Source organism: Cervus elaphus, chromosome 15, assembly GCF_910594005.1.
Source record: "Cervus elaphus chromosome 15, mCerEla1.1, whole genome shotgun sequence".
Taxonomy (NCBI): domain Eukaryota; kingdom Metazoa; phylum Chordata; class Mammalia; order Artiodactyla; family Cervidae; genus Cervus; species Cervus elaphus.
The window spans coordinates 53,723,237-53,735,052 of record NC_057829.1 but is presented as its reverse complement, the minus strand read 5'-3'; the positions used below and the strand labels follow the sequence as shown (position 1 = coordinate 53,735,052).

Below are 11,816 nucleotides of genomic sequence, written 5' to 3'. Positions count from 1 at the left end.
CTCTCAAGAGTTTCTAGATACATTTCCAAGTGAAAAAATAATTTTAAGCTTTTTTTTTTCAATTAAAAATGACCAATGAAAAGTTTGTTGATGCTAATATATTTTGAAAGTCAACATTACAGAAAGAAGCATTGCATTTAAAACAGTACAGAAATCATGTGGGAGAGAAGAAACTATTTTGGAAAAAGTAAATGAATTATTCTCTAAATCCAGAGCTACTTTTTGTCTTCTGCCATCAAAGAAACAACTTCACTGTAAACTTCTTGAGGTGCATCCGTTGCCCAGATGAAGTCCAAGTGATTGTAATTTGGAATTTCCTTGTGATAAATGAGATTAGAGAGTTTTGAAAGCAAAAGATAAACATCCTGAGTGTCAGCCAACAGGTCCTTGCCACCATTCCATACTGCAATTGGGACATTCATGGCTGTTAGATGGTAGATTGGAGGTGTGGGCTAAAACACAAGAGGAAAAAAATCAGAATTTTCATAAGTAAATGCACTTTAAACTCAATACTTATTCAGTGGGTAAATCAGATATCACTTAAAAAATTGAGATATAATTTATATATAACATTATATTTGTTGTACGTGCATAACAATGATTCCACACATGTATACATTGTGAAATGATGACAACAAAAAATCTAGTTGACATCTACCACCATGTGTAGTTTTACATATATATACATATATATAGAGACAGAGAGAGAGACAGAGAGAGACAGAGAGAGAAAGAACTTTTAAGATTTACTGTCTTGGCAAGTTTCAAATGTACAGTACAGTATTAGTAACTATAGTCTCCACGGTGTAAATGCGTCTCCAGGTCTTACTTATTTTATAACTGGAAGTTCATACCTTTTGATCACCTTAATCCATTTTACCCATGCCTCTAGCAACCACCAATCTGTTTTCTATATCTATTAATTCTGATTTTTTTTTATGTTTTAGATTCTACATTTAAGTGAGATCAAATAATATTTATTTGTGTATGAATAACTTATTTCATTTAGCATAATACTGTCAAACTCCATCCTTGTTGTTACAAGAGTCATGACCCAATTTCATAATTAAATCTTGGCAATTTAAACACTCTAAAGCTATAAGCTTCTCAAAATGGACTGAGTCATTTATTTTTATTTTGTCTGACTTCCCAGTATAGTCATTGGAAAGGTAGTCAGTTGGTTAAATGAGTAGTATTTTAAATACTTGCTTGATTTTTACTAAATATAAGTTCATATTCTTAGAAAATCTATCAGTAGCTCCAATTCCTATTTCTACAAAATCACCATTCACACAGATTTTAAAGAGATTCATAAAGCAGACCAATGGGACAAAAAATAACTAATAATTTTCCCACTGTTCACAGAAAATTTTGTTAGTTTTTAAAGATGATATTCTCAAGAATTCTGATTTAATACATTAAAATTTTTTCACCCTTATGTAATAGCCAATTCACAAAGAAATGTTTTATTATATGTAATTTTTTCATAGTATTTTAACACTTCATTGTGCTTCTTTATATGTTAGATAGAAGGGAAAAGTGTGGAGAATATCCATGAAAATAAACCCACTTTTCTTCACTCATATGCCACTGTTAGAAGTGTTTTCCAGAACCAGCTTCTGGATCTTAAATTATCATCACTTCCCCAGTTAGCTGAAACCATCCTGAGTTGTGTTTGGCTTGGTTGCAGGGAGCATGGAGTTGGGAGTGGGTGTTTCACCCCCTTCCCCGCCCAGGATGGAGTCTGGTTACTAGTGTTAAGCGCCCAGGACAAAGGCAGCACCTGAGGTGCTGATGGTTCCCGATTCTTCCCCTGGGCCTTCATGCTCCAGTGTCTGTGCTCATTCAAGCTGCCCTCAAGGTAACGCATGACTGCAATAAGAAAACTTCCAGAACTTACCCCTCGTGGCATTAGACAGACTTGTGAGGTCTGGACAGCAACCTGACTTTGGAAAATACATGTAAAGTTATCGCAATTTCATCTTTAACCTTTTATATCTTTGTTTTTCAAAATGTGAATAACTGCTACTTAAGCTGCTTACCTGATGATAATGCATTAGGTTCTGAAATGGGGCTCCCCAGTCAAAAGCTTGGAACCTCCCAGACTTAACAGCCTAATGGAGAGATATTAAAAAGACAAGGAAATTTTAAAAAATCACTTGGCTATGTGAGTAATAACATATCAACATTTCCAAGTAATTTATTTTTGATTTAAATTCAATTTATTTTTTTCTCATTCCAAGAATAAAGACTATGAATCCTCCAGAACAATTGATTCAAGTTTAAATGCAGCTCTGCTTGAAATAATTTTTCTTGCCACTCAAGTCATGAAACTCATTTATATATTTCTTCCTACCCAAAGCACCTATTTATAGGATTTTCATTCACATGGATTGATCATTTCACCTGGCAGTCCCATGCCAGAAAAATTCCCTGCTAGGAATCTTTGACAGACTTTGCTTTAGGTAAACTGGTGATGGTTTAGGCCCACAAGAAAGTTTTAACAGCTTGAAATGATACCTGTCTCCAGTGGAGGGTGTTTTGAACGGAAGTTCCTGCTGGATTATGTGCTATATACACATCTAAGCGACTCTAGAAAGCAAGCATATAAGTGCACATACACTCACTTAGATATACGTTCAGTGTCTTGAAAACACCTAAGACTTAAATTTATCTGATCCATATCAAGTTTTACCAGCAGCATTACTGGCAGGATATGAGCAAAATAGTCGTACATCACTTTATGGCTTGCAAACTCTGATTATATGGACTAATTTCAAGGATGTATAACTGAACTAAACAATTTTGAGTGAGAATAGTTGTCAATGGATAATACAAAACATGAAAAATGTGATGTGATGTGAGCTAGATTGTTCTGTTCTATGATCTACATATGCTGGGGCTTTCCAGGTGGCACTAATGGTAAAGAATCTGCTTGTCAGTGCAGGAGACACAAGACACAGGTTCAATCCCTGGGTCAGGAAGATCCCCTGGGATACAAAGTGGCAACCCACTCCAGTATTCTTGCCTGGGAGATTCTATGGACAGAGGAACCTGGTGGGCTACAGTCCATTGGACTGCAAAGAATCCGACATGACTGAGCACAGTCCTACTTTACATGTGTTAGCTCATTTGATCTTCACAATGACTCATTCCATGGATAAGGAATCAAAATGAAGGAGTTCAAGTGTGTTGCAAAAGTAGGGTCTGAATTATGCTTTTAACCTGAATCCATATTTTTAACTTCTTTTCAATACTGCATTAGGTTGTATGTGTTTTTAAACACCCACTTGGTGCAAAGCAAATGAAATAGAAGGTAAAGAGTATGGACAAGATCTTACTTAAGGAGTTGCTCTGAAAGAAGTTTTGGAAAGTGTATAGGGGTTGACTGTCAGCATCAAAATATTTTAAATAATATTTATCCAATATCTAGACTTATTTTTCCTAGAGAGGAACCTGACAACATGGTTCAGTACCTCACCTCACAGAATTTAAATGGTCACACCAATTTTCAGGTGATCAGAAGTCAGTAGCAAGTTTTCTGTTTTTGTTCCTTCTACAAGCTGTTTACCTCAGAGCACAATGAGGTGATGGAAAGAACCTGGAGGCTACAAAACTAGGAGCCGTGACTTGTGATTTCTCTTGGGCTTATCTGCATATTGGACAGAATTTTGAAGTGACTCCTGTTTCTAATAAAGTACCATTCTTTTTTTTTTTTTTTTTTTAAATTTTTTATTAGTTGGAGGCTAATTACTTCACAACATTTCAGTGGGTTTTGTCATACATTGATATGAATCAGCCATAGATTTACACTTATTCCCCATCCCGATCCCCCCTCCCATCTCCCTCTCCACCCGATTCCTCTGGGTCTTCCCAGTGCACCAGGCCGGAGCACTTGTCTCATGCATCCCACCTGGGCTGGTGATCTGTTTCACCATAGATAGTATACATGCTGTTCTTTTGAAACATCCCACCCTCACCTTCTCCCACAGAGTTCAAAAGTCTGTTCTGTATTTCTGTGTCTCTTTTTCTGTTTTGCATATAGGGTTATCGTTACCATCTTTCTAAATTCCATATATATGTGTTAGTATGCTGTAATGTTCTTTATCTTTCTGGCTTACTTCACTCTGTAAAGTACCATTCTTAAGTGATGATAAGACAAGGAATCCAGACAGTTGCTCAAAATAATCAGAATAGAAATTTCAGGGCATACAAACCATGTTAAGGTTTTTAATGTCAACTCCAGTAATGGCAAAGAAGGCATTCTTACACTTGTTCCAAAAAATTTTGTGAGTAGAACATTTTGCTACCAAATATAATCTGAAAAATAAAAGAATCATTATAGATTTGCAAATAACAAGCTGCAGAAAAGACTTCTTAATTTGTTTAGTTTACTGACAGAAATAGATATTATAATGTCTATTTCAATATTTCTATATGTTGTCTTAGGAAGTTTAAATACTTTCTTTCATTGAATCCCCATGATAAAGATGTGGAATGGACAGGGCAGATATGAATACTGGGTATTCATTGCTGCATTGAGAACTGTACTGGCTGATGAAAAGTGTAATGCGTAAAGAGGTATAGTCTAGTTGGGGTAATAGGAGCTACGGGATTAAATCATAAAACAACATTGTAGAGTATCAAAACTAAGTTCCAAGATGTGTGATTTCAGCAATAAATGACAAAAAATCAGCAGGGAAAAGGATGACTTCAAGCCATATTTTCATCAAAACATTTAAAAAGACAAAGAGGTTTGGTAGCTTAATAATTGAAAGGACTCACCCTCATTGTTCTTGAGGACAGTTGGCACTTTGTTACCCCCATTTTATTTTATTTATTTTTTACTGAAGTATAGTGGACTTACAATATTATTTTAGGTTATATGACTTAGTGACTCCATATTTTCAAAATTACACCCAAAGTTTCAAAATTATACACATACAAAGCTACTATAATGTATTGATTGCTTTCTCTCTGAGCATTATATCCATGTGACTTATTTAACTACTTACTGGTAGTTCATACTCTGTCATCCCCATTTTATACAGGAGAACATAAGGCTAATAAATAGTCAGAGTCTTGGTCTAGTGAGAACTGGATTGCAGCTAGAATCCAGATCCAAGCCTCAAGGTTCTGACTTAAGGTCTAATACTTTTTTCTTTTTAAACCCCTCTCTACACTGCCTGTCAGAAATTCTGAGTACAAGTAAAAAGTAAACATGTTCTGAATCAGTGCAGCCAGTTAATATATTCAGGATCATCACACAATTTTACATTTTGAGTAAAAGTTTTGCAAATAATGTTGCAGTTAAAAATCTCTTAGGTTTTAGATACCTGTGTTAATTTAGTGACAAAAAAATGAACAGCACGCACCTGAGTGAAAAGAAAAGAAAACGAATAGCACACAACCATAGAGGAAAATGGCATCGTTAAATTTTGTAGCTGGAGGCAAACTGTTCTCCTAAAGGAGTGTGTGTGTGTGTGTGTGCGTGTGTGTGTGTGTTGGTTTCAGGGGGTGGGGGAAGTTGGTGATTAAACTTTAGATAAAGGAAAGATTATTAAATCCCTAAAATATATGCCTACATAATATCTACAGTTTATTGAAATCTATTCTACTGCCCTTTGAAATCTCCATTTAAAGAGAAAAGACCTCTTAGGCATAAAACTTGGAAAACCAAGGGTATTTGACGCGGGGTCTCCAAGTTCTTGCTTTACTTCACCGCTGCTGTCTTACTCTTTCTCTCCTTTTCCTTTCCCTTCCCTTTCTTTCCTGTTCTTCCTCTTCCCACTTTTCATGGATCGGGTAGTTTAGGTATCTTATTTTATTTTTTTTTGTGATACTTTTAGCGCCTCTTCCCCAGGCTGAGTGTGGAAACACAGCCTTGAAGACTTGTGTGGGTACTTGGTAAAGAAACACCCATGAAGGAGCAAAAACGCTCCCAGGTGTTGCTACCACACAAAGAAATGGAGAATTAAAAAAAAGTGGGGATCCCTTAAACTATAAGGGGGATTCGAACATGGTTAGTGCTATTCAAGATATATTATAAACACATTCATCTCCATTCTTGGATACAAACATGATGGTCCACCAGCTGTTTGTTCTCTTTCTATCACTTTGAAATCCACAAACAATTCAATATCTTAGATTCAGTTAAAGGGAATCACATACCTTGAAGAGGAAGTGAGGAATAAGTGCAAGTTTGTTAAAGAGGCTTTGGGTGTACTTCACTGTGGCAACTGGGGCTAATGCATAGAAGACTTTGATTTTTTCAGCCAGTGTGGGATTGGTAGAAAAGGCGATAAAACCTGAAACAGAACAAGGAATATGTGTAAAGGTAGGGATGTGTGTGTGTGTGTATGTGCGTGAATGTGTTTTACAAGTATGACATCATTACTTTGGACTTACTAAGGGTGCCATCTGGGACAACCTGAAATCAACAAAATGGTCAGATTTTAGTATATTTTCTTTTCATAGATTCTCGCTGGGGACATGAGGTTTGCTGTTGTTGTTTAGTTGCTAAGTCGTGTCTGACTCTTGCGACTCTTGTGACTCTGGGCCCACCAGGTCTTCTGTCCATGGGAGTTCCTAGCAAGAATACTGGAGTGGGCTGCCATTTCCTTCTCTATGGGATTTTCCCAACCCAGGGATCTGACTCACATCTCCCATTTGGCCGGAAGATTTTTTACGACTGAGCCACCTGGGATACCCTGGACATGAGGTTAGAACTTTTCAAAAGTTACGTTTAACTCTTTTATCTGACTTTTGAAACCAGGCCAACTTTAGAATAATCCCGTGGTAATAAAAGTATTATAATTTATATTACAGCAGGTTTGGTTCAACTTAAAATTATCTCATCTTATAACAATGAGATAATTAACATTTAACATGAATAAGGTATATAAGTGGAAAGGTTAAAGCACAAATTTGAAATGTATTGAAACAGAGTTTGAAACTTAGTTCTGTGGTTTATTAGCTTTGTGACCTTGGAAAAGAGACCTAAACTCTAAAAGTTTTAGTTTCCTCATCTAAAAATAGGTATAATGATGAATACTTCCTTAGGCTGTTTAGAAAATAATTAAGTTGAATCATGTAAAATATTTACCAGGAACTAGTCACATAGTAATGCTTAAAAAATGAGTAGCTGAGATAATTCCAATATTTGTATACAATATTCTCAGCCCCATCTGCTTTTAATTGTTTTCATGAACAGTAGCATATAAATAGACTGGGTTCTAATCAAAGAATTATTAACTTAAATTCTTTACAGTTGAATTTCATAGGACAATCTCTCCTTACTGTTAATAATGGCATGTTGACTAGACTTAAGAACAGCTTGAAACAAAACTTTTCAGATATGCAAAACTTAAATAAAGCGAAAAAAAAAAACCACTTTTCAGGTTTACGCAACTCAGTAATATCCAGCCTATCTCACTGAAAGAACATTCTATCCAACAGCACTGCGTTTGTCAAGGAGTTCTTTGTCTGGCTTCCTAACGCTGAAGATAAGAGCCAGCGGGTCACCCAGAGTAGGCAGGAATCATTCGCAAGGAGAGTCGGTCTCCTCCCGCTAGAGTGTTAGCAGTAACACTGCTGACAGTGGGTGGCAGTGGGTCCATCGAGGGTCAGGACAGGCAACGTCTCAAAAGAAGCCTAATCCCATTTTAGATGCAGTTCTATCAAGGATACTTAACTAAACTTCATGTACACAGCAGATTGACGTAAATTAGAAGGCAGAAGAAACAACTTCCTGAAATTTATGAGTGTGGTGACACGATGACAAACTGTCCACTGGTGAGTAAGAAGAACGGAAATGTTCAAAATTTAAATACTCAAAAGAGCAGTAGCTTGGAGTTATTTTCTATCAGGACGTATGGTTCTATTTACCTCAATAAATCTTAAGGAAATTTCTGCATTTCAGCTAAATGCAATAATTTTATAACCGTGTATCATTGAGAAAAGATTAAGCTATGTCCAGCATGTTCTGTATAAAAGCATAGGAGTCAGTCATAAGCACCCCTCTGATGCTCCCCAATCTGACTCTCTGATTTGTTTTTCTCTTCATAGAAAAATGCTACCATTATCTAGCATCGTATGTATTTTACTTATCATTTTCTCCACCTCTTCCTGCTAGAGTATTAGTAGTAGAAAGACAGATTTTAAACTACTTACTTTTTTGTTGTATCCTTAGGATATGTATATGAGATCTATCAATAGGGTTGACTGAATGAAATAAACTGAATCCAGAGACCATGTGGTACAAAGTTTCAGAGCATTGGTTTGCATGTCAGATTGCTTGACCTGGGATCTGAGCTACCCTACCTGTAATAACTATGTTATCTTACACAACTATTTCTTCACCCACTATTTAGCTTCCCTATGCATGCAGTAGGAATAATAATGGCCTTATATCAGTGGACTGTTGCAGACATTGCATTATATAATGAATGGAAAGCAATTAGCAAGCATAAAGACCAACATGCCTGCATGACCACTGGAAAAGGATCTATATGAACTACACTACTCGCTAATTGCTTTTACCTACCAATGGTGGTGCCTTGGGAATGGCCAACATAGTGTAGCTTCTCCTGTCCTGTTCTCCTTAAGATGAAATAAATTGTGGATGGAAGGTCATATTCAGCCATTTCACCAAAGCATTAAGAAAAAGACAAAATAAACTAAATACACATCTTTGTTATAATTTCCATAAGTCAAACCTATTTAAGCTAAAGCTTCCTTTGAAAAATAGAAAACTGGATGCTCTAAATATTGCTGCTTACAGACTATTTGAGTGTCAGGGGCTCTTTGGGGGTGACTTCATGTAAAGGGCTGACATTATTTCTAAAGCATAGTATGATATCTGCAATTTGATCCAATTTGAAACACCATAGTATTTGTAGTTGGGGACTACTTCCATCCCTGAACCTGACTGTCAGATTTAATAATGACTTGTATTTATGTTCTACTACCATGTAATATGAATAATTTCTCTATTTTATTCTTTAAAAGTTATCCAGAATAATTTTTTGAAAGTGAGAACAGGCTATGCCCACCCCTGTTAAAACCTTCCAGAAGCTTCTCATTACACTCAGAATGAGCTCCGAGGCCCTCACCGTGACCTACACAGCCCACCCTAATCCGGGCTTGTCAGCATCTCTAGTCTCCTCTCCTCTCGGTCTTCCTCTTCTTCACTACACTTGGAACAGACGAGCTTCTTTTTGGTTCCTAGAATTTTTAGAGCACTTTTGTGCCTCAGCTCTATCAACCAACTTCTCTTCTGTTCCCCACTTCCACTAGTAATTCCCAGAAATAAGGCACAAGAAGGCCAGTAAGAGAAAATCTTTAATAATCTCTCAGTGGTGTCTCAGTTTCATTTTCTCCCCTTCCACTTCATTATTGCTGATGAGAGATGTTGTCCATGAACCCTAGCTGGGTTTAAATCCATATGGATGTTCCTTTAGAATATGCTGAGGGCAACAAATTTCCTTGCTTATTCATTTTGCTCAATCCTTGTGGAAAAGCAGATTCAGGGAATCTTGTAATAGTGGGCACTGGGATCACAGGTAGGGGGAAAACTACCCTTGGAATGAGGTGTATGAAAAATCTAAAGATAGATTAGAATCAAAGGACTTCCTTCTCCCACTTGAAGTGTGATTTGTTAAGATACGACTGGATTGGAACAGTGAATACTGATGATCTTTAACTGAATATTTATTTTTAATACTCTCTTTCTTTACCTGAAAGCCCAGAATGCAGGGGAATCTGGTGAATAGTATAAATGTTCCTGGGCCCAGGTGTTTCCTCTGCTGTTCCCCAGCCACACATCATAACCAGCATCTGCCAGCAGGAAGCCCAGGCTGTTGTTGGGCAGGTTGGAAATCCAGTTTGTGGCGGATCCAAGAAAACCATGTTGCAAAAACACAACAGGTCTCTGACCTAAAGAAGAAAATTATTCAAACCTTTATAAATTCACTCCTTATTCTCAGATAAACATGAATTTAGGAAGACCAGAATTAAATAAGCTTGCTTGGTGAGGTGAATATTTCTGAAATTATTTTAATTGTCATGATATTTTCTCAGATGACAAAATGTGTGCAACTCTATACTTTAAATTGTGTGCAGTGGATTGTATGCCAATTAAACTCAAAAAGCTATTGAAAAAATTATGTCATAAGGAAATTCAGCATAATGTTAAGTTAATTAAGTGGGTCTGCTATTCAGGGACTCTGAGTTCCCACCCAGCACAACAAACTAAAATCATGGGCCAGTGTGGACATCATTGAAGCCAATGTAAATCTGGTGTCACTCATACCCTTAGCTTAATCTCAGAAATCCAAGGTGGTTCGAGAATTTTTTTTTTTCCTGTGAATAGCTTAATCTCATGTTCTATAATTAGAATACATTTGACTGGAACGTATTTGATTCAAGATTCGAGACACTCATCTTTTTCCCTCATTCCAGTCCCCCTCAAGCTTCCCTGGTGAGTCAGTGGTAAAGAAGCTTCCTGCCAACACAGGAGGTGTGGGTTCAGTTCCTGGGTGGGGAAGATCCCCTGGGGAAGGAAGTGGCAACCCACTTCAATATTCTTGCCAGGATACTCCATGGACAGAGGACCCGGGCAGGCTACAGTCCATGGGATTGCAAAAGAGTGGAGTGCAACTTAGTGACTGAACAACAACCAGTCCTACCTAAACGATTAGCATCATTCTTTCCATGAGGAATCTGATAGACCTGAAGGATATAACCATCTGCAATTATAATTTTATGCATCTCACTTGGGTAGCCCCAGTAGGAAATCATCTGACCCTGAATGGAGGGGGAAAAAATTAGTTTCTTGAGTTTACTGGGCCACTTTTATGATTCCTATCATAAAACTTCTTATTGATTGTTAACATATATTATGTAAAGAAATAGTTCAAGCTTTATAATAAAAGGTATTTTAAAAGAATTAATGAGAGCAAATAGCATCAATATCTTTGGAAGTGTTGTTTTTAAAATATTAGTGATATGAATAACTTACAACATTCATACTGGCTTCAGGGTTCTTAGCAATTTTCCCAAAGAAGCAAAATGCTGTTTCCAGACATGTGGATGAAACACATTGTTACAAGTAGCCACCACATTTTCAACCTATTAGGGGAAAAACTTATTGCATCATGTGGTAAATATTAGAATATAACATGAAGTCATGATATTGAGCTGCCTTGCTCTTTTCTTCACATATTTTTCAATTATTACCTAATCTGTTATATCATTCTCCTATTTCTCATCACTTTGTCAATTAGAAGATTTTTACAGTACTTCTGCTACTCTAGTAATTTATTCGGTTTTGTACATGATTCTATTTTTCCGAAGGACATTTTATCAATCTACCCTTATAAATATTTGTTATTTATCATCTGTTATGGTTTGGGTTGGTCTCCCACTGACACCCCAAAAATAGATAAATTGAAGTCCCCAATACCTCTGAATGTCACTGCATTTGGAAGTAGAGCTATTACAGATGAAATTTAAGTTAAGATGAGGCCATCCAAGAGTAGGGTGAACCCCTAATCCTGTATGAATGGTCTTCTTCTAAGAAGATGGCCATGTGAAGGCAGAGAGAATGGAAGCCAAGGGGCAAAAGAGATTACTGGCAAACTACCAAAATCTAGGAAGAGACATTGAAAGATTTCTTTCTATGTTCTGGAGGGAGCATAGCCCTTCAAACACCTTGACTTTAGATTTACAGATTCCACAAATGCAAGATAATAATTTTCTGTTATTTTAAGCAATCCAGTTGTGGTCCTTTCCTCCAGCAGCCCTAAGAAAATGAT

General features: G+C 36.7%; 1 pseudogene; it reads right to left on the bottom strand.

Moving 5' to 3' along the window:
- Positions 1-215: 215 nt before the first annotated feature.
- On the bottom strand, positions 216-11,123 carry LOC122709402 (annotated as a pseudogene).
- Between the last annotated feature and the right edge of the window lie 693 nt (positions 11,124-11,816).